Raw genomic sequence first — 13,489 nt, forward strand, 5'->3', positions numbered from 1 at the left:
TGCTGATATTTGTTGAGTTGGAAATATATTTAAAATTAACTACTGCTTCATAAAAAAGTAACTCAGTTTATGCTTGCTCTGTTCGTTTAGCTATATACTGCTGATAAATGCTGCAAGTTCATCAACATGCACATGCATGAACACATGAAAGTGACAAGGACGGAAACAGGGTGCATGCTAAGTGGTAATGTGCTCATAATATTTCTACTTCTTGATGCATCTTGACAGCATTGGCTGGGAGGGATGCCAGGCTGAGGCACAGATGTATTTATTTAATTAAGGGTACCAAAACGCTGTTCGTGGTTGTTTCACAACCTTTATATCTGTTTCCAACCAAGCTTTACGTTGTAACTGATTCAAAAATGTCCCTAAATCATTTTTTTTTAAATTCCCAGTGCTGAACTGCTGCATATTAGTTACTTTTTTCTGTAGCTTAATTGCGCTCTTAGTTTGTTAGCGAACTGGAAGCACTAGAATATTATAGTTTTGTAGTTTCTAATTGTTTTTTTTTTAAATTTCATTTTGACTTTTTATTTTTAATTCAGTTTAGTTTTACTTAGTTTCCAGAGTGGATTTTCTTAATTCAGTTTATTTATTGTTAGAATATTTAATGTTTAAAAATGTTTAATTTTGGTTTAGTTTTCATTATTTTCACTCTTGGTATTCTTAATTATTATTGTATGCAGTGTTGGAGAGTAACAGAACACATGTTGCGTATTTAAAATACAAAATATGAGTAACTGTATTCCATTGCAGTTGCCGCTTAAATAGTTGATAATTAGAATACAGTTACTTTGTTGAAATAAATGGATTGCACAGCGGTCTTTTCCTGTTTCATATGTTAGGCTATTCCCTCTCTAGTTTTGGTAATTCCACGCATTATTGGAAACCCAAACAAAACACGCATTAAGAGGCTCTGACCGGAAATCTGACCATGCAATGCAAACTCTGTTTGCCAGCAGCCAGCATCAAAAGACTCCACCTACACCCTAAAGAAACATCTGGATAAGTTCTTTTTAAAAAAACTAACGTTAGCTACTGCAACTACCTTGTTTTAGTCGTGGTAGCTACCTGGGTTATGTACCACTTCAGTATGCTCGATGTACTATTGCTGTGTGATTTATTTAGAGTCCTCTGTTTTTTGCATTTGTTGACTTATATAAGACATTTTTTATTTTACCAAACATTAACCGGACAGAGAAGGCATCGTTTAAATATGTTAAAGTTTTCTTTAAGCAAACAGTATTATTAAAGTTCTTCATGACTGGGCCAAGTGTCCTCTTTTTTGGAAATCAAAATATGGTCACCCTAGGTTTATTACTATTAATGAAGGCTGCATTACAACCTGCTAGCTGCTAATAATCTTGTGCAGTTCTGAAAGCAGACAGAAAGAAAACATATTACTGATACAGAAATCGTTTTCTACACGAGATCACTGCAAAAAGTGCAGCCTTATCTAATGTCTGCCCTGTTACTCATTTTATATTAAGATTTAAAAATCTAGTTGGTGTTGCTTTCAGAACTGCACATGATTATTTGCAGCTAGCAGGTTGTTAATGCTGTCCATCAAGTCTAACAGTCTGTGGTCTATGAACTAACCTCAGCTAACGCCAGCTAACAACGTTAGCTTGGTGGTGAGTAGCCTTCAGTAATAGTAATAAAACACACAGCAATAGCACATTCATGTAGTTGTAAAAAGCATGACAATATATCAAGTAATCTAAAGTAATATGTTACTCACACTGAATAACTTAATGGAATACATTACAAACTACATTTTGGGCCATGTAATCTGTAATCTGTAGTGGAATACATTTTAAAAGTAACCTTCCCAACACTGATTGAATGGAGGGCATGTGTCAAAGGTGAAATCTAAGAAAATCAGCACAGGTGTCACAATAAAAACACAGAAACTTTTGAAAGCAGTTGACTCGGCCTTGTAGACAACCGGATTCTCAATAAACATATTCATCAGTGCCACATTAGGCATATTGTAAAATAGTTAACTGTTTTTGCCTGTTCCCACTGTTTTAGTTAACTATAATAACCTTAGAAAGACCTAACCTAAAGTTCGTCCCTGGTCCCTGACAGAGTATTGGTTACAGTTAATAAGGAAAACCACTTATTACTATTATGTCTGGCAAGGAGGTCATAGTTTTGGTATCATTTGCATACTTGTCATTCTGTCTATAAACACAATAGGATTTTACGTCTGTCTTTCTTTCAAGTTGATCCCAAAAAGTGTGACATCTTTAAAAAAAACAAAGACAATGAGCTGCCTAGCTAAGATAAATTGAAAAAGTGAGGCATAAGTACTTAAAAATGTATGTCCCTTATATGTTGATATTTTACGTTATGTGATGTCCGACCTCCAATCATAGAAAAGGTGGGGTATTTTTTACCCCAATAAGAGATGCCTTGACAGAATGCTACGTCTCCATGCCCAGTCTCTACTGCACAGGCTGTGTTTTCAGTATGACTGAGGTTGTTGGTGCCGATTGCTTGTATGTTCACTAGCAAAAGTATGGAAACACTGCAAGTTATAAGTTCATGATCTTGGAGGAAAGGATCACTTTCTTTAAAACTGTAATATATGGCAGTTGGCCTTGGCAGAGGGCCGCTGAAGTTAAATAATTAAGTTAACAGCAGGAAGGAAGCAGAGGCCATTTCCGTGGTATTCTTGGCTTCACTTCTGGAGACCTGTCATGTCGTCCATCTAGAGTGCTGCTCAGTTGACTGACCACAGCTTGGTTCCTTCATTCATGGTAAGCATGGACACCCTGTTTTGTTCATGAACAGTTGCAGGAACGGAAGCACCATGCGGGCCGTAATGTGGCAGCTCAACAGTGAAAGCCATTTCCGTCACTCAGATTCTTGTAAACTGTCCAAACTGCACCATTCGAGGAATCATCTGATCATCTTGGAGGCTCTGTTGATGTTAAAAAAACAAACCAATCCAAATGCACTGGCAATGAATGCATGGCCCTGTGTGTCTCTGTAATGTGCTAATTACTGTTTAAATCTTGTGTCACTACCTTGGTGATGATTCACAGCACAAAAAACAGTGTGTGTTCAACACACAGTCTTATTGATTAAGAAGTTGTTTTCATTGCACAGTTGTGTAGATGTGCAGTTTGAAGGCCACCGCACTGACCCTGACATTGCACCAACCTTGAGGGCGAGCAGCTCCAATCTCCCTTTGATTGTCGCCATGGCTACACACAGTGGGAGTCCTGCAAATGAAAATGTGATGATAATGGTGATAGTGATGGTGTCGGTTGTCATACTTTGCCCCCAGGGCTTATACTTTCGCATCAGACCCACTATCCTCTGCCCATGACCTCTGTCACCTACCCCGGGGAGACACTTGCCAGGTGAGAAAAGCACGCAACAGGAATTAGAAGGACTAGGTCGACTGTATGTCCAGTCCCTAGAGCAAGGTTGTTTTTGACTGTCCTTTTTTTTTTATACACACATAATAGGGTTATTTTCTTTTCAAACTAATTTGGGAGCGGAGATGCATTTGGTGATATAATGAGAAGAGTGGTGTTGCCCTTAATGAGATTTCACTTTCTAATCATACTGAGTTAGCGTCAACTTTGGAGCCATTACAGTGTTTAAACATGCAAGGAAAAAATAATGCTTCGGGAGGAGAAGGTCGTCCTTGTTCTAATAAGTGAATCAGACACTTTTTATGCAGTTTACAAGGGCACGTGCAAACTCGTCAAAGAAATACTGACTATGACTCCTGATTTACCATTTGTTTGGAAGATGCTGTGTTTGTTTCCAAGTGCTTTATCTGTCATTTTGTGCTTGAGTGTTGTATCCCATGGTGTATATGCAAATGAAAATGAATAAGTTAAAAGAGGTTTGATCTTTTTTCTCATTAAAAAAATTCTGTTCACAATTAAAGGTTGGGAATGTAGCCCAGGATTTGCAGGTTTGTTTTTTTTCCACTTCGTTTCCATCCTTTTATTTTAGCTTTAATTCACTGGATAGGTTGAGGCTCCAATTCTTCTCTGGTGTGCAGTATCTATTCAGCTTAGTAGGCAAAGCTGGGAGCCTTTGTTTGGCAGTTTTTGTTATACACATCTCGTTTTCAATTGTTATCCACACAGGTCTGGTCTCTCATTACACCAATTGCATCTCTCTTAGGCCAAACTTAGAGGCTGGTCATCATCACCCTGGCAACCTCCAGTCACTAGGGAAAAACGTGATTTCCCCAACCAGCAAGTGGTTGCTGGCAGTCACTGGGTGAAATTGTGTGTTTAGAGGATGCTGTATCAAAAACCTCCCTGTTATTGGTTTTCCCACTAGCAGATTGCAGTTGTCACCTGTAAATTGCATGAAAGACCCTGACTTGTCTTGAAAAAGTACCATCCAAACAGGAAACACAGAACGTTTTCCTTCACAGTAAGTCACCCCTATCCTGTTGCAACAGCACATTTAACGGTGCAATTTTTACTTTTCTCCTTTGTCCAGTTTGCATTGCACATTTCAGTTTCTCTATCGTTCAGCAAGTAGTTTACAAGTGTTTGCAGACGAGTTGCCACCTTCCGTACAACTACGGGCTACCACAGCACTCTGCTACTGACCAAATCAATAGAAGGTAGGTTTTCAGTGCAGCACAATACACCTCTTTGTGATCACACTAGTGGCTGCCAGCAACCTTCAGCACCCACTTGGCAAAGTTGCAAAATGCACACTTTTCCCTAGTGACCAGTGGTTGCCAGATGGTTGCAGACTGTTCTCTAGGCCGGTGTGATTAAAGTCTTAACTGTTTAAACATCCTCACGAACTTTCCTGATTTTGGCTTCTTTGATGGTCCTGTACAAGCAAGTAGTAAAACAAAAAAATAGTTAATGAAACTTGGACAAAAACTGGTGCCACCCTTTCAGATCTAGAGTTTAATTTAATTGCAACTGTATAGTTGCCCAGGAAGTCACCTTGAAATACTGATGTTTCATATCCACTCTGGCAATCTCATATATCCCATCAGTGGAACATCTCCAAACCTTTCCTGTGACCGCATCATCACAATTTTGTCTCTTCTTCTTTCTTTTTATTAATTTTATCTTTAAGTGAGAGATACTAATGTACCAGAAAATATCCCAAGATCACAAAACATGTCCCAAGCAAAACCTTTTTTGTCACTGCAGGTGATAGGTAGGGAGAAATTGTATTCCGGAGCAGCAGCCTGACTAAAAAAGCCTTAATTGGTATGTATCTGGGGTGAACAGAGCTCCACAGTGCTCTCTGAAACCATCTTAATTAAACCCCTCTCTCCTTCTTTAGTTTTGGCTTATGCAGGAGGATGTTGTTAGTCCAGTACATATCCACTTTTAATGAAGGATTGTTCTTTTGGTTTGAGGCTACAAGCAGGTTGTAGATGAGAATATGTTCCTTGCAGGTTTTCCAAATGGGCAAACACAATCATGTACTCTTTATTATAGTTATTATAATCACACAGCAATTCCAATTTATTGTATAATTAGACATATAAACTAGTTTGCTAGTCCCCTGACTTTTTCCTAACACTAATGTAAGACTGACATACTTTTCAGTCATGTCTCAGCATAAGGTTGATCTGTGGTCATTAAATTAGGTAAATAAAATTTCTTTTCTAATAACTGCAACCACATAGTGGAAACCAAAGAGATTTAATGTCTAATCACTCTTACAATGCTGATATGCTATAGTATGATATTGAATGAGGTTTAGTTGGTAAACATTGACCAAAAACCAAAAGCTGATAATTATCATAGACTGTCTATGAAGATGGATGTAGCCACCAAGATGTCACCAGTGTGTATACTCAGTATTTAAGCTTTAATGTTAGCATTTTAGTAGCCAACATTTTAGTTTTTTATTATTATTTAGATAAGAGGATGAAATATTGCACTAGAGAACTTGAGAATTTTAGGCTATGTCCACACGTACCCGGGTATTTTTGAAAACGCAGATTTTTCTGTGTGTTTGCACCGTTCGTCCACATGTAAACTGCGTTTTCGGTCACTGAAAACTGAGATTTTTAAAAACGCCTGCAAGGGTGGAGATTTTCGAAAACTCAGTTTTTGCATTTACGCGTGGACGAGGAAAACGGAGAAAACGCAGCGTCAAAGTTGTGCGCCTTTTTTGACGTCACACTGTGCGCTACGTTATTGTTTCGGTGAAATGGATTTTTACAATGGCGGACTTAGACAAAATACTGTTACTGTTAATTTTACTCTGTGCAGTGTTTACATGCTTACATATACAACACAGTTTCTGTCCTTCCACACATAGGACTCAGTTCTGCTTCTATGTGCCATCTTTGTTTACTCTTTCCCACCCAGGCTTCTAGACTTCTGATTGGCCAACATTTCTATACGGTTAGGAATATATCGCCACCTGTTGCTTTGGCATGTTCCTAGCAGCGTTTTCCTTCGTTTTTGCCTGGGGTAGACTGACAGAAGCAAGGCTGCCATATCGCGCCATCGGCCCCTCTGGCCAACACCAGTAGGCGGTAGGGTAAAGTGTCTTGCCCAAGGACACAACGACCAGGAAAGAGAGCTCGGGGATCAAACCGGCAACCTTCCGGTTACAGATGAGCTTCCCAACCCCCTGAGCCACGGTTGCCCCACGTTTAAGGTATGTGCTAACTAAAAATAAAGACAAGATGATAGTTTATCAAGCTTTTAATGAAATTTGCAGATTGTGTCAGTGGAGTAGACCCATCCTTCAAATCTGGGGACAAGGAGGACGCATTTTTTGGCCGCACTTGGAGGAGTCTTCGAATTTGGACAGCCTTCGTCGCGTTGCTGTGACTTAATCGGCCTACAAATGTGGCCTCCGAAAGATGCGGCCCCTGAATTTGGACACAGCTATGATTCCGGAGACTGCTTCTTCTTCTTTGATGTTTAATGGCAGCTGGCATCCTTGTATATGCAGTGCTGCCATCTTCTGTTTTAGTCCGTTATTACACTCTTAAATCCTACTACTTATTCCCGCGTCTTTCAGGATCTTGCAAAGCTTCAAATGACGCGCCAACTATTAAATTAGTTGTCAACGATTTTGATAGTCGACATAATCATGACTAGTCGACTAATTGTGGCAGCCCTACTGTAGGCATGTATTTTAATAGCGCAAAGTTGGGCATTTTAACATTGAAGTCTATGGGGGTTCACTCATTTTTGGAGTTAGCCTCAAGTGGCGACTAGAAGAACTGCAGTTTTTGGCATTTACCTCTGGCTTCATTTTTCAGCTCTGAATGTTTCTGCTTGATATAACCTACTAAATATCCACTTAAGAATTATCATTATAGTCTCTAAAGGCTGTTAACTCTGATTTGTACCCTCTGAGGTCAAGATTAAACAACGTAATAACCATGTTGTTTCCTATTTGTACGTCTTAACATCCACAGTAAATGGCAGAGTAAAATGTTGACCATCATGTAGCAGGGGAAGAGGTCTCCTTTTTCTTTTAGGGGTCGCCACAGTGGATCCACCTCACACTATCTCCATGAATCTTCTGAGGTCTTCCTCTTTTCCTTCTGCCTGGCAGCTCCTTATTTGACATGTTCGATATCTTCATACCTCCACAGGTGTATCATCTGGACAACCTTCACACTCTGCATAGCTGCCCTCACTCTCTCCTTACTAAATTTCTTCACTTCCTGATTTACTAACTGTCCTCCATCCGTCTTCTTTTCTTTTTCTTCATTCACACTACATCTTTTCAGCACACCCCCTTCCCTTGTCAGTACATTTCCCTCTCTATTCTTGGTCACATTAACCTGCTGTACATCCTTTTCTACTCTGTCTTTCTGTCTACGGGAAAAAGATGGGGGAGAGGCGTTGTTAACATTCAAGCAAGCACTCTGTTATGGAAACATTCATGCTATTATAGTCAAGAAAAACAGCTTTTTACTCAATTTGCAGTTCAGCTATTTGCCTATGACTAACTAATATTTCTGACTGAGCTATTAATGGTCCCATAGATGGCCTTGCATAATGCTGAGTCCCTGTGTGTGCTTTTGGAAAACAATAGACCATGCCATCCAGTGGATAAAGCTTTTTTTTACTGACTCTTAAGGCCACTCAGAAGCCTTGGATGGAAGGAAATGCAAGATTAATCAAAGACTACAATAGCGGAGATGGGCAGTTTATGCTGCACAGCCATCAGCAGAATTGGGTTACTCCTCGCTAAAGCACCTACAATACCAGCAGACTCCCATGCAGACATCGCCCATAAGCACTTTAATTCCTCCAGAGTTACTTTGTGCTACCATCCTATCCACTTGAGAGCCTTGACATCATTAATCCATTAAACTTTAAATTCCAGAGGATTTCTAGCCCTCCTGCTCCCAGATTAGCAGTTCAGTGCGTTTTTGTGTCAGTTCACTGGGTTGAAATTAATTTCTCGACTAATTTAGTAATTGCATGCCAAGCTTTTTTTTTATCTGTGCGAAGCATAAGTTGCATCACATTGCCACTACACTAGAGGCAGGTTAGATTTCTCGGGAACTGTGTTCATATTCAATCTGCACCCCGAGCTTATTATTACAATTTTGTATTTTTTTTATTTTGAATCAGTAGTCTACTCTTAACACCTCATACACAGGCAAAATCTGACTAACCCAATAAAAGCCGGATGAAAACAGATTTCCTATTAAATATGTGAAACACGCATAGTGGAACGGTGCGTGCTGTGATCTGTCACTGAAAGAAGGCCTACATCAGGATGTAGACAGTGAAACATGCTAATTGGCACAAGCTTTTAACCACTTTCTCTGAATGTCTGCTCTCACTGTGAGTACGGTATTACACAGGATGGTTGCTCTGGGTAAGTGCTTCACTGCTACCGCCTGTTTTGCCCATTAAGCTCCTCTGACACACTGATGTAGAGGCTACTTCTTTCATACTCTATCACACGCGAGTGTGTGAGCATACTCTTAGTAGTGTGGGTGGCACTGGCTGTAATGAGGGAGGGAAATGATGTAGTGTGTGATGACGAGTGACTCTCAGTCTTTCTCTCTCCTCCCTCGGTCCCCTTCCAGTGCACAGGGTGAGTCACGGTGTGTCCCATGGCGCCCCTTCCCCCAGTTCGTTCTCCAAAGAAGACGGAGACGCGCACCAATAACAGTTTTGTGCTGGCACGGGACGTCTGGACACTGTCCCCGCTGATCGCCGACCACATTTGCCATCTCTGCCTCTCAGTGTGACTCAAGTTCGCAGGGGGTCTGGTTTTGTCATGAGAAGGCATCAGCCAAAGAAAAACAAAAAAACCCTGTGGTGTCTCATCACCCGTGTATCTGCTTTCTCGCTGCCTCTGAAAAACATGACAGCGTTTCAAAAGCACATGAGCGCTGTTGTGACACTGACTAGAATTACAGTAAATTACCACATTGCACAGAGGTGTAATAACAGCATTTCTACTCAGCGTTCCCATGACGCCGGCTGCCGCCGCTCCGCCACCATGGGGGCCCAGCTGCCGACAGAGATGTTCAGCTCTGCCTTACAAGGCGCGCACGAACACAAGGTGCACCCTGTTATCACGGCTCCCTCGCACATATGCATTCTTGCCCGAGGTGTGAGAGTTGTGATAATGGTGTGTCTTGCAAAACCCAGTCATCACGTGTCACTTCTGACAGCCACCGCTCGCCTCCTCTGGGCACACACCCACAGTCACAAATGCTGTGATTGTTGTCACACAGGTATGATGAACAGAGAGAAGGGGCTGGCAGGTTATGCATCCAATCCAGACATTCAGGAATACATCCAACGTAATAAAACCGTATTGAAGAGCGGGTCTCGCCCCATCTTCAAACCATATACCGCATCCTTTTTAGAGAAAAAAATACTATCATCTCTTGACGATAACATCATTGTGGTATGATCTCAGGTCTTCCAAGCATCTTTCCAGGCTGGCAATAAACGGAGCCGGTTGCTTGTGTGCAGTTGGTTAGAACTGTGTTCTCTCTGCCATCATCCCTAGTCATCCGTAATCCTGTGACTGCAGCTGTACACACAATGGGTAATCCCATCATGACTCAATTGTGTGTGGAAATAAAGACACACGTTGGCTGTGAAGAAGAGAGTTATTTGTTAAAGCTCAAAGGGGGCAGGGGTCTGTTGTTGTGTGTTCGCTGGGGAGGAGTGAATGGCATTAAACGTTCACCTGCCAATACGTCTCAGCTTGGACCGGGTCCAGCGTTGCTCCTGCTGTCACCACAGAAGTAAAGGAGGAGGTATTTTATTTTTTTCCACCCGTGAATGAAGGTCTCACTCTTTTCAGTTACTGGAGTTGCTGGATAACGTGCACGGTGTATTTTTAACAATGCGTCGAATCGCAAACACCAGCTTTCCTCGGGGTGAAAAAGCTTTTTATCTGGTCTAGGCCTTTTGCAATCTATTATTCAAGAGACAGGCAAACATGAATTAGAATATGGTCGCTCGCAGGTTTTGTGCTCATGGAAAAGAGGAGGGGGGAAGAGCCCCAACTGTAGTCGGTAATTGCAACTCTATAACTGGCAATTTCACAGAGGGATTTCCTATTTACAGAGGGAAACCATGCGCAGCTTGAATGCTCGGCATCACCACAGGCTGGCTTGCGTTGATGCCCATTTGCGGTTTACGAAGCTACTGACCATGCTAGTGTGTGTCAGTCTGCCGTGGCCTCTATTCCTGCTCCTGCTTCACTGAATTTTGTGCACTGGCTCAGATAATGAACAGCTCAGCCCAAGGGGGACAATTAACTTCTTAATGTGTCTGATCTGATCGACGTTTGCTCTGGCGAGTGGAAATCCTGTGGAGGAGCGAGCGGCGCCGCGCTAAGGCCATTGGAGCCTACGAGGCTGTTACTGTGACACAGAAAGGATCAAACATGAAACATAAGCCTTCTGTCTGGCACTGCCGCGTTTCGCAGTTGTACAAGGAACACGAAGCCCTCTATGCATTTGGGATTTGCTGTCTGAACATTTATTTTTTTTTTTGCACAGTTCATCCTCCAGATTCCCGCTGCTCTTAACACTCGAAGTCAGCAATTGCCTCAAGGAGCCGAATCCGGTACCTTTGTCTGGAAACTCTCTTGACACTTCAATCAGGCAGGGAGGCAGGGCAGACGCTTGGAATTTTAATCAAAAAGAGAATAATGAATTTGTAGAATTTGAAAATGTGCCTCTCAAACAAAATGCTCCCAACCCTCTTTGATATGGAAAAGCTACCACTCCCCTCTCCCTCCTTCATGAATGAAATTATTTTTCCTGCCTACAGTCGGCTAGCCCAGGGCACTATGACCCTTATTACATGAGCTGTACATGTGAGAGAAAACCCTCCACGTCTCTTTATTTGCCCTCCCATTTTTTTTCTATTTACTTTCCCCTGAGACCCGACTCTACAATGGCTCTCCAGCTGAGCGGTGACCCGGTGGTGCTCGGTGCCGACAAGGTGTTAAATAGGTTGTGGGGAGGTCTGGAGGTTATATGAAATTGACAGCTGGGGGTAGTTAATCACTATAGTGTGTGTAGTCCTGTTATGCACTTAAATCCCCGAAAGTAAAAGAAAAACCCCACTTGCTCTGTTGGAAGTTAACATCGTACCAGAAACATTTGCTTTAGAAGTCAGAGAAATAAAATCTTGCTTGCTGTTTGATCTTAACGACTTTCTGTTCCTGAGTGCCTTAAGACAATTTAAAATTCTTTTTTCTGCGCCAATAAGTTTTTAAAAAGTAATGAAGTGTTTGAAATTTTTGTCCAACTTTTGTATTTTAGTGCACTGGTGGTTTTAAATTTTGTATTATTAAAAAATAACTATTCTCCACTAAATATATTAAAGGATGACTGTGCAGCTGAACCACCAGAAACTCCATGTATTTAAAAAGCTTGACAATGTTAAATGTGCACTGGTTTGCCTGATTTGTGCTGTTTGACCAATCACAATGTAACAGTGAGGGCAAACAAGTTTACTTAGTCTGAAGCTTAACTCTGATAAGCTGATAAAACTGGTATAACTAAAGTGCTAATTGTTGAATTTCCACCTTTGCTGCCGTTAGTCTTCTGACCACAACTTTCATCCTTACAGTGAAAATTAAAAAATGATTTATAAATCAGTAATATCTTCCACTGGTTTCCACTCCATGGAAGCCTACTTCTGCGTCAGTTCTAAGTCGTCACTTGCGCCATAACATGAACCCATTTTAACTATGCCTCAGCCTTTATGTAACCTCGCATGCACCTCCACGAGACGTAACTACACACTGGGTGAACATATATGACGACAACTTGAATGCTGTGGAAGGTTGCGGTGTAGGGATAAAAGGAGTTTCCCATTACTACTCAAGATAGGGTGTAGGTTTCCCACAGAAGTCTAAATCAAGCTTAAAGTTTAGCATGATGGTTGCTGCTGTAGCCAGAATTAACTGTATCTGCACAAGTCCAAACCATCGCAGCCTTTTCCTCTTTAAGTCCAAACTGCTCAAACTGAGCTGTTCCCCCCATAGCTCAAAACATTGAGCTATGACCACAATTATATAAACAGAGTTACAACAAACATGAACAAAACTGCCAAACGCAGAGGAAAACTTTAACCTGCAAGAAATAATTTGTTCCCATGATACAAAATATCGATTAGAACAGAAGGACATAGCTGTTAACTGTCAAAAATACTGCATCCATTTATACAATTATAAAGGGAAAAAAGAAGAAATTGCAGGTGGCCTTTACACACAATTTGCTTTTATTGCACAGAATGATGCATGTTCAGAGAAACTCTAGAAGACAGTTTTCAAATTCATCCACTGACAGTCTGAGCTTGTTTCAAGTCAAAGTTTAAAGTGTGTAGCTGCAAGCAGGATTTGTGACATTGCAACTAATCTGGGAGCCAATCCCGCTCCAGTAGCCGTGTGACACAAAGTGATGAGAAAACTTGAAGCTTAGACAACTGCAGCACTAAGACGATGTGTTCTGCTGGAGACGGGAAACAGAGACATGAAAAATACTAACTTGCTCAAATCTTGAATTTTAGGTGTGATAGTCATAGATTTGGCTTTCTGACTTTCTAAACATGTGCTTTAAATGTTGCAATGATGAAAAAGAAATGTTGCATTTTTATGGATTTTAATACATTTTTATGTCAAAAATGTTGAAATATTCCAGCTTGAAAATGCAATTGGAACATATATGTCTTATATTATTGGACTGCTATCTATTAATTTTAGAATGAATCTCAGTATTTTCCCTTACTTTGAGGCTAAACATATCTTACCCCCATGCTTTTGCTAACGCCTTTTCCCCCTCAAGGTTCCTGTGAGTCTCACCCGAAACCTTTTTTTTCTCTTTCCTTAATCGAGAATAAAGATTAAAGGTGACTGGTGCTTTGCTGTCAGGGCCCCTGTGGGCTACTTCGCCTGAGAAGCCGAGGCTGCCAGTGAAAATCTTTTCTGTCAAATCACTCCCTAATATTGTGTTTTATTTGGACGACTTTTTCAGTCCTCCTTGTTTTACTTGGATTTA

The sequence above is a fragment of the Astatotilapia calliptera genome, chromosome 18 (genome assembly GCF_964374335.1).
Source record: "Astatotilapia calliptera chromosome 18, fAstCal68.1, whole genome shotgun sequence".
NCBI classification, from domain to species: domain Eukaryota; kingdom Metazoa; phylum Chordata; class Actinopteri; order Cichliformes; family Cichlidae; genus Astatotilapia; species Astatotilapia calliptera.